A 9,883-nucleotide genomic window follows, 5' to 3' on the forward strand; every position below is an offset into this window, starting at 1 on the left:
AGTTTAGTACGTACTCTTGAAAATCATGATGTAAGGCCGACCAATAAAATTACCATCGAACTAAGGCATACGTCATACAAATACCTGGATGACCAGCACTTGGACTATCGTGACACTCAAATAAGATTTGGCGCCTAGTGTTTGAGTCCTTTGGCACACATACTCTACCCTTGTGGAGTAAGTAGCCATCAGCAATGGAAACATTCTTGCATTTCTTAAGCTCTTCCTAAGTAGGGGTGGAGCTCTATGTGTTGGAGTTTTATATGTGCGTGCAGAGACATGTTGATCTAGCTGTACAGAGACATGTGAGTGTGAGGGATCCCTTTTCAAAATTTCACTCCACACTTTAGCATATGATTGATCTTGTGCACACTTGCCACGTAATGACTCCAAAAATCCACTCTTTATTTCCGTGAAAGCAAGTGAATTAATCTGAGGCATCCGACTTAGTGCATCCGCTACTACATTATATCGCCCCTTGCGATATCATAGCCTACAATCATAATCTTGAAGGATTTCTGCCCATCTAACTTTATGGCCCTTCAAGTCCGTTTGAGTAGTAAACCATTTGATACTCTCATGGTCAAAAACTACTTCGAACTCGGCACCAAATAAATAGTGTCGCCACTTTCGTAAAGCGTGAATTATGGCATAGAGCTCTCTCTCGTAGACAGAATAATTCTGTTGAGCTCTATCTAACTTTTTACTTTCAAAAGCTATAGGTCTTCTCTCCTGCAGAAGTACCGCACCAATTGCTTTGTCACTAGCATCAGTCTCTACCACAAACGGCTTAAGTGGGTCAACGATTGCTATAGCTACCTTGAGCTGTTCAAAATTGCGTTTTTGAGGTTCTTCCCAGAAAAAGGTCTTACCTTTTTCTTTAAGTTGATCCGTCATAAGAACATCGATTTTGCCATAATCACGGATATACTGTCTATAAAATCCAGCCATGCCTAAGAATATTTGAAGCTCCGCAACCGTGTTGGGATGTGGCCATCGAAGAATGGCAGCGACCTTGTCAGTGCCCATCTTGATGCCAGAATAAGAGATCACATGACCGAGGTAATGTATCTCTGTTTTAAAGAAATTGCACTTGTTTTGCTTAGCATACAGAGAGTGAGTTCATAGCTGTTCGAACACTAATCGTAAGTGTTCTATATGTTCATCTTCAGTCTTCCTGTAAATGAGAATGTCATCAAGGAAAACCACAAAAAATTTTCCAAGATAGGGACGTAAGACACTATCCATGAGTGTCATAAATGCTCGAACCGTTGTTCTAAAGGCAGTTTTGGAGATATCTTGCAAAAGGATACGCACCTGGTGGTATCTTGAACGAAGATCTATCTTTGTATAGTATCTGAGTTGATCAAACAATTCATCCACTCGAGGTAGAGGATACTTGTTCTTGATGGTTATGGCATTTAATCCGCGATAATCTATGCACATGCGCATAGTACCATCTTTCTTTTTTACCAATAGAATTGGTGATGCCCGAGGCGAAGTGCTAGGTCTAATGAAACCATGGGCGAGGTAGTCAGCCAACTGACTCTCAACCTCCTTGGGTTTTTTAGCATAAGGTGGTTTACTCACCGGTTTAGTGCCTGGCAAGACATCTATGCCATGTTGCACATCACATGTAGGGGTTTAATAATCACGCGTTGGGTCTTACCCCAAATGATATTCATATAGACACTCTTAGTGCTAATAGGAGCTCCACTGAAATTGGAGTCGTATTCACAACTAGATCTTTTTCACACCCAAAAACCCTTAAAATTTGGGGTTGTTTTGAACAATTTTGCGGTCTGAAATGATGGCTTCATCCATAGACCTTGGTAGAGACAAGCCCTTACAAGTTTAAGACTTCAAAAACTCAACTTGACTTACACACTTAAAGTGTGTAATGCTAAAAAAATGCCCAAAAAATCACTAATGGCAAGACCCTTGCTTACCCATTATAATTGATGGGTACCCGACTGGATAGAAGTGTTTGATCTTGAAATCAATCACTGATGAACTACAAACAGATGGCTTGTAGCCATGCCAAAATAGGTGGGGAAAGATGGCTCTTAGCCCTTCCTATTGGCGTATTGACATAGAATATTTCAAGAAAGTCATGAAATATTTCCATAAAATCATGCCTAGTTTACCTTTCCCGCATAGAAGTTGGGAAGAGAGAGAGAGAGAGAGAGAGAGAGAGAGAGAGAGAGAGAGAGAGAGAGAGAGAGAGAGAGAGAGAGAGAGAGAGAGAATGCTGGGCTGAGGAAAAACCCTTATGCAAATGTGTTGTGTGCCCCGTGCATATGATCCCGTGCAGACCATGTCTATGTTGTAGCTTAGCCTATAAACGTACAACTACATGCCTTCGTAGAGAGAGGCTTAGCTTATCCTATAAGCGCACAGCTGTGTACTTGGACCATGTCATTGTAGAGAGAGGTATTATAAGTCACAACTTGACCCGCTGACCTTGTAGGTGATCGTGATTGTATCAGGGTAACTTTAAATATGGCACTTTGCCTGTGAATAACATAAAAAATATGTTAAGATAGCAGGTACTTACCTTATCCTTGACAGAGTATTTAGTGTTATAGCGGAAGCGTATGCAATGATGGATGTTGTGCGATCATCATACTAGTATGCCATGCATACAAAGAAAAAAATATAATAACAAGCCCTTCAATGACAGTCTCAACCATGTGAGCTTTTGTTATACGTGCCTTGTACGATTACACTGGTGTGGATACATCACAGTGGAACGTTGCGTAAACTGTGAGCTTATATCCATGTAGTGCTAAAGATGTGTGCCATTATAGTTGATCTGAAGTCAATCAATAATACCTTTGCACAATAAAGAAGCCTTGCTGCATATGAAATTTGTCAAAGCACTTTGCTTTGTACAACGGCTTCGTACGGAGGCTGCCCAAGAACTTTGCTTTGTGGAGCAAAGAGATCATTTGCAAACCGTATTGACAAAACAACCATAAGTGACATTTACTAACCTTGTCGCCCACTTGTGGCCAGTTTTGTGGTAATGCACTCGAATTTGGCTTATAGCCATATGTACTATTCGAGTGATAGCCAATGTATCATATACACCCTCGTGGGATGTAGAAATCTGCAAACATCTTGGCATACGAAATTGGGAAATCATGATGCCAAAATAGCGAAAGGATAACCGTGCTGCACGTAAGGGCGTATGGAGTGATGGTGCTCACAGAGAACGCATACTCTTACCAATGTACACATCATAACCAACAAAAGTCGACCTTTTCAAGCATTTATTAATAAGCGACCTTGTCGAATTGTAGGTAATGGTTTGTCTTTGCCTAGGAAGTGGCCCCAATGGTTGACCTTTTTCTTTGATCTTTGGAAGATTTACCTTCAAGTCGTGCATTCCCTTCACAAGATCATCTAGGATGGACTCATCAAAATTAGGAGCTACAAAAGAAGGCTTTATGATTTTGTCAAAAATTGAGGAGGAAGGACTTGTAGTGTTTTCTACCATCTTGTCCCTTCTTCTTTGTTGCTTGACATGTAGTGAGACAACACATTCAACCTCACTCTAGTCAATCTTTAGTCCTTGCATATTTATCTTCAAGAAGCAGCTCCAAATTATCTTGAAGCTCTTTATCTATAGCTTGTAAGAAAATATATTTCTTCTCTACATCTAGTGTGGCCCTTTCTATCCTTTTGAGTCGTCTATAGTGTTGTGCTCAAGTTATCTAAGTAGCTCTATTATTGAAAGTCCCTCCTTTTTCTTGGCTACCCATTCTAAGAAAGTCCTTTTGGTCACTCTCTCTGAGTCCTCCATGAAATATTCCTCCTTTAAAGATACTTTGAGTTCTTGGTTGTTGTTGGAGATTAGAGGATGAGAGCGAGCTGATGGACTGGATACATGGTGTGTGTGGACACTAGTTGAGAGAGAGAGAGAGAGAGAGAGAGAGAGAGAGAGAGAGAGAGAGAGAGAGAGAGAGAGAGAGAGAGTGGGGTGGCAATTGTAGAGAGAAAGAGAGAGTTGGAGGTTGGTGAGAGAGAGTAAGAGATTTTGATGGCTGCTGATCATCGAGAAGCGAGAGAGAAAAGGGGGTCTCCATGTGTGTGTGGCCACCATCCTGCATGTTGGTGCTCCATGGGTTAGTTGAAGTTGCATTGAGGCCGGCTTGTAGTTGTGTGGTGGATCGAGCATGCGTGCTCCAGTCTACTACAACTAGCCATGCACTAGAGTAGTGGTTTGCAATGAATAGTCCATTGGGTGTCAAATGGAAGCATGCACAATGTGTAATTGCCTGGTGGTTGTAGTGAGAGAGAGAGAGAGCCCAGTTGAGGCTGGCTAAAGAGAGAGAGAGAGAGAGAGAGAGAGAGAGAGAGAGAGAGAGAGAGAGAGAGAGAGAGAGAGAGAGAGAGAGAGAGAGAGAGAGAGAGAGAGAGAGAGAGAGATATGGACGTTGGATGGATGGCAAGCATTATCAACCCAACGTCAAAAAAGGGGAAAAAAGGGAAAAGAGTGGCACCTAGTGGTTTGGAGGGGATGTTGCATGGCCTTTGGAAACACAAGAATATAGAGAGGAAGTAAGATTGGCATGCATCTATGGTTGGTGAGAAAAAGTTGAGAGAGACAGAGAGATAGATATTGTAGTTCCTTGAGGTGGTAATCAGGGACCACATGGCTCTGCAATGTGTGTGTGTGTGTGTGTGTGTGAGAGAGAGAGAGAGAGAGAGAGAGAGAGAGAGAGAGAGAGAGAGAGAGAGAGAGAGAGAGAGAGAGAGAGAGAGATGAAGGTGCCGTAGCTGACTAGCACATGACATTCTCTATAGGAGGGTAGGATGATTTACTGCTTAGAATAACACCAAGCAGTGGATGGCCCAAATTCCGTGCCAAGCCACCCACCATCAAACTAGGTTCTCAGAATGAGACGTGTTTCATCGTCAAGCACCATGAGTGAAAGGGGAAGAGACCAATCGTGACAGAGTGCATTAACCCCGTATTGCAGAGTGCAATTGCTTTATGCTAGAAGGAAAGGAAACCTAACATTTAATTTCCTTTATGGGTTAAATTTTTAAGGGACTGCTCCCACTGAGCCTATCTTCAAAAAATTGGTTCACACTAAACCATGCTAACCAAGATAGCAGTGTAAGTAATAATCGGTATCAAGGAACCAATCAGAATTACCCTATGAGGTAATTACAAGGTTTAATCTCAAGGAGGACACCATCATGCTCAAAATAAAACGCTCATAATCTGAAGTAGTCATGCTGCAATAGTCTCAAAGCCTTAGTCAATTGCTTACAAGTGTATGAGTATGTGTGTATTAAGTTGCATGAAGCGTTAGTCGCATAAGTAGTTCAAGTAGCAATACTAGTAGATCGAGTATAGTTGTAAGTGTAGCTTAGAAATAGCTAACATGGTCAGATGTCGTGACCAAGTGTGTGTGCATGTGTGTGTGTGTGTGTACCTACCCTATCCCAGGCGCCATACACAATGGGTTGGCAGTAGGCCCATTATGTATGGGCCTACTGCCTCATCAAGTAGGTGAGAGTAGCAAAAGTCCAGCACGAAGCTTTAGTGGAGATGTGCCAAGTCAAAGAGTCCCTGAAGAGGGTAGATTCAATTTTTTCAACACAATATCTGATATTGTCTTCAAGGAAGACATTACTCCTGTAGGAGTTTTAAGGCTTTGGCAGCCTGTTTTAAAAAACTAGGGTTGTCATTCATAGTCTAGATGATATATTTCATGATTTTGCTCCTGATCCTAAAATATCCTCATACTTGTAGTTTGTTTAAAAGTAACATGTTCCTAAAATCATCATAATAAAGTTAATTAAGCATGTGTGAGTAAAATTGGATTAACCTGCTACCTAAAACCGATTGAGCCAAAAGACTACAATAGTCGTAAGCAAGAATCCAGTCTACAGTCAAGGAGAGACCACCTAACACTTGTCAACCTGACTACGAATTATAGACAGTGGGTTAATCAAAGTCTATAGACAAGAATAATCCAAATCCAGTGTCTTGATCCACCCAGTTGCCTGGGAAGGCCTCGTGTTTAGGGACGTGTGTGTAGTTGTTTGAAATTAAATACATATATACCCAAGAACATGGCGTTTAGAAAATGACTGGCTTTAGATGACTAGGCAAGGATTTGTACAGAAACAACTCAGTCTTTGATCGATAGCTGTACAACATAGTAAGAATGAGGTATTATTCCAAGTGATTTTATACAAAAGTATCATAACTATCCCAATTGAATCATCAAGGGTCTTCAAAGTTGGACTGCATCATGCTAAACCTTTTTAACTCAAGATAGAATTCTCACTTGCATCCATATAGTCAAGACAATAGATTTGTTAGACTTGGCTATGTATGGCAGACTTCAAAGACTTATCAATTGTTATCTATGTCCAAATTAAAAATTATTAGACTAGCTACCCTCCTACATATACTTAAAAGTATAAAAGTACAAGCAAAACTTTCCAAATTTCAGTGTCCAAGCAAACATTTGTAGCCTCCAAGTAGTCCACTCATGCTTTTGAAAGTCATCCTTTATAGTAGAAAATGCTAAGTAATTTCCAATTTTGAGTTTAAAACATCCTTGTCAAAACTGCAATCTCATTGTATCACCCATATGAAAAATAACCATTTATTGTATCAAAGAGCTCCAACCTATCAAACCATCCCTAAATAAAGTCAAAAAACCTGTAAGTACAACTTCAAAGTGTTTAGAGAAGCTTTGTATTGTAATTACAATCAAGTTTGTATAGATCAAAGTTAAGATCATCAAATAGAGGAACAAAGAACTACTCCATAAGAAAGAGTATTCCAAAGTTAGTAACCAACATTATTAAATCCTAGCAGCAAGAAATAGAGACCAAATCAAATCAGGGTTAGCTAATGTAAATCCAGCAAGCTCGGCTATAAAAAACCATATTTCCAAAAAGTCATAATGGAATTCCTCAATGGCTCAGGCTGCTTGATCAAAACTGTCACCCCAGAAGATGATTGCAAGACAGCACAAGAAAACATTATACTATGTGTCAAGAGGCAGCATCAACATGAGTCAGGAGCCTTACACATGAGTTAAGCAAAATTTCAACTATATAAGGGAAAAATATTGTATCCAGCTAGTGTGAGTATCTATAAAGAATTCAACTAACTAAGGGAAGAAATTGTAACAAACTAGTGTATGCATCTATAAAGAATTTTCCTTAGAATCCAAATAAGAGATGAAGTACCCACCATAGGGAAGTAGACCCCAATCTAGTGAGCAACACATGCTTAGACAAGCCAAGTAAAATGGGAAAGGAGACAACAAATTCTCCCTAGTACAGTAGTCCACATCACTTTACCCTCATATAGCGGGTAATGAAGCCAGCATCTCTAGAGCAAGCTTGGGTAATTCTATGAAGAAAGCAGGCCAAATCATACCATACCTAGATACAACTAGGTTATGAGAATAGAATCTTAGTTCCAGCAAAAGGACTAGCCACATCCAAAGACCAGGATTAAAACACCAAAAAATGAGCCATAAACCAGATCTCTAATCAAGACACAATAAGTAAAGGTTACCTGCTAATAAAACTCAGGTAGAGATTAAATCACAGTGAGCACTATAATACCTAAAAACCCTTCAAACCCCTAGCTAGGGAGAGTCATTTTTTTGTCTGAAGTAAGCTCACATCTTAGAGACTCAAAATACCCAAGAACTTAGGAGCAATTGATATTGTAAGAATAAGTCAAAATAAAGAGTTTAAGAGCCATATGATTACCAAGTGAACTAGTATAAACATCAACCACCAACAACCAATCAACCAGTACCCAATCATCCCTCTTTTTATAATTAATAATCATAAATAGAACCATTGATCCAATTAAAAAAATTGAAATCAGTCACAACATGGAATTCAAGTCCTAATGCACATATTCAGTAGTTAATATTGCTATTACAAAGCAAAGTCAATAGAAAAATACACTTTCTTTTTGCATTCAGCACCCAACAGGGATAGAAAACATCCTTTTTAGAATCAATGTTCCAAGGCAAGAACCAAATCCTAGCATAGTCTAAGTTTCCGAATGATTGAGTTATAATTTTTTTTTTGAGTTCAAAGTCAAGTAAGAGCATGAGCTAAATATCAATGTTTATTTATGAAGAGGCAAAGCACCCCAACAATAAAAAAGGTAAGCAAGTTTTCCAAACATCTGAAACCCTGTATCCACTCAAATTTTAGCAGCAAATCTCTTTCCTATCGGCTTGTAAATCAAAACTTGTAAGCCAAAATCATTTCTCAAAAAAATCGCCATGTAACTCTCCGATGGAATGACCAGTAAACCACCACATAACACTCCATAATGCAATTCAGTGTCACCATTTCACCCACCTCAATAGAGAGATTAAGCCAGATAACAATAGATAATCATGGTATTATCTGCAAAATGTATGTATCATAACCAGATTAGAACTTGAAAATTTATCATTTGAGTGAGTTACTCCCTTATCTTCTTATATCAAAACTTCAACCATTCATTCTTTAAAGGGAGATAGAAAGGAGTGGAACCAAAATTGTACAACAAGTCACTAATACGAGGCAGGTATCCTTCCAAAGCCTAACAAGCATAAACCATGCTTAGAGACCAGTATCTTTAAACAATGCATGGTAGTGACCTTGTAGATCATGTGAGCATAAGCCTAATCTAGGGTTATATTTAATCCTTACCTTAAAGGGTACCCGATGATAGAGAAATTTGGCCACATATGGTTGTTTTAATTTTGCAAGGGGCAGCACATCAAAACCAATGCTCAATTACTAGACCACAATTACCTTCTTTGTTTTGCAAAAAGATATAAAGAACCCAAGTCTAAGTGAGGGGAGAAGAGCCCCTCACCTTTATGAAGGGGTAGTCAATTGGTATGAAGCAGCACAAAGCACGTCAGCTACTATCGGAATATCAAAATAGGGGAAAACACTAAAATTCATCACTTATGGAGGTGCCGCAGTCGACTAGCACACGACATTCTCTATAGGAGGGTAGGATGATTTACTGCTTAGAATCATACCAAGCAATGGATGGCCCAAATTCCATGCCAAGCCACTTACCATCAAGCTAGGTTATCAGAATGAAATGTGTTTCATCGTGAAGCACCATGAGTGAAAGGGGAAGAGACCGGTCATGACAGAGTGCATTAACCCCGTATTGCAGAGTGCAATTGCTTTATGCCATAAGGGAAGGAAACTTAACATTTAATTTCCTTTATGGGTTAAATTTTGAAGGGATTGATCCCGCTGAGCCTTTTTTCAAAAAATTGGTTCACACTAAACCATGCTAGACAAGATAGCAGTGTAAGTAATAATTGGTATCATGGACCCAATCAAAATTACCCTATGAGGTAATTAGAAGGTTTAATCTCAAGCAGGACATCATCATGCTCAAAATAAACTACTCATAATCTGAAGTAATCATGGTGCACAAGTCTCAAAGCCTTAGTCAATTTCTTAGAAGTGTATGCGTATGTGTGTATTAAGTTGGGTGAAGCATTAGCTGCATAATTAGTTCAAGTAGCAATACTAGTAGGTTGAGTACAGTTGTAAGTGTATCTTAGAAATAGCTAACATGGTCAAACGCCATGACAAGTGTTTGTGTGTGTGTGTGTGTGTGTGTGTGTACCCGCCCTATCCCAGGAACCATACACAATGGGTTGGCAGTAGGCCCATTGTGTATGGGCCTATTGCCTCATCAATTAGATGAGAGTAACAAAAGTCGAGTATGAAGTTTTATCAGAAATGTGCCAAGTCAAAGAGTCCCTGAAGAGGGTAAAGTCTTTTTTTTCAACACAATATCTGATATTGTCTTCAAGGAAGACATTACTCCTTTAGGAGTTTTAAGGCTTTGGCA

The sequence above is a fragment of the Adiantum capillus-veneris genome, chromosome 17 (genome assembly GCF_014529385.1).
Source record: "Adiantum capillus-veneris isolate H3 chromosome 17, ASM1452938v2, whole genome shotgun sequence".
Classification (NCBI taxonomy): domain Eukaryota; kingdom Viridiplantae; phylum Streptophyta; class Polypodiopsida; order Polypodiales; family Pteridaceae; genus Adiantum; species Adiantum capillus-veneris.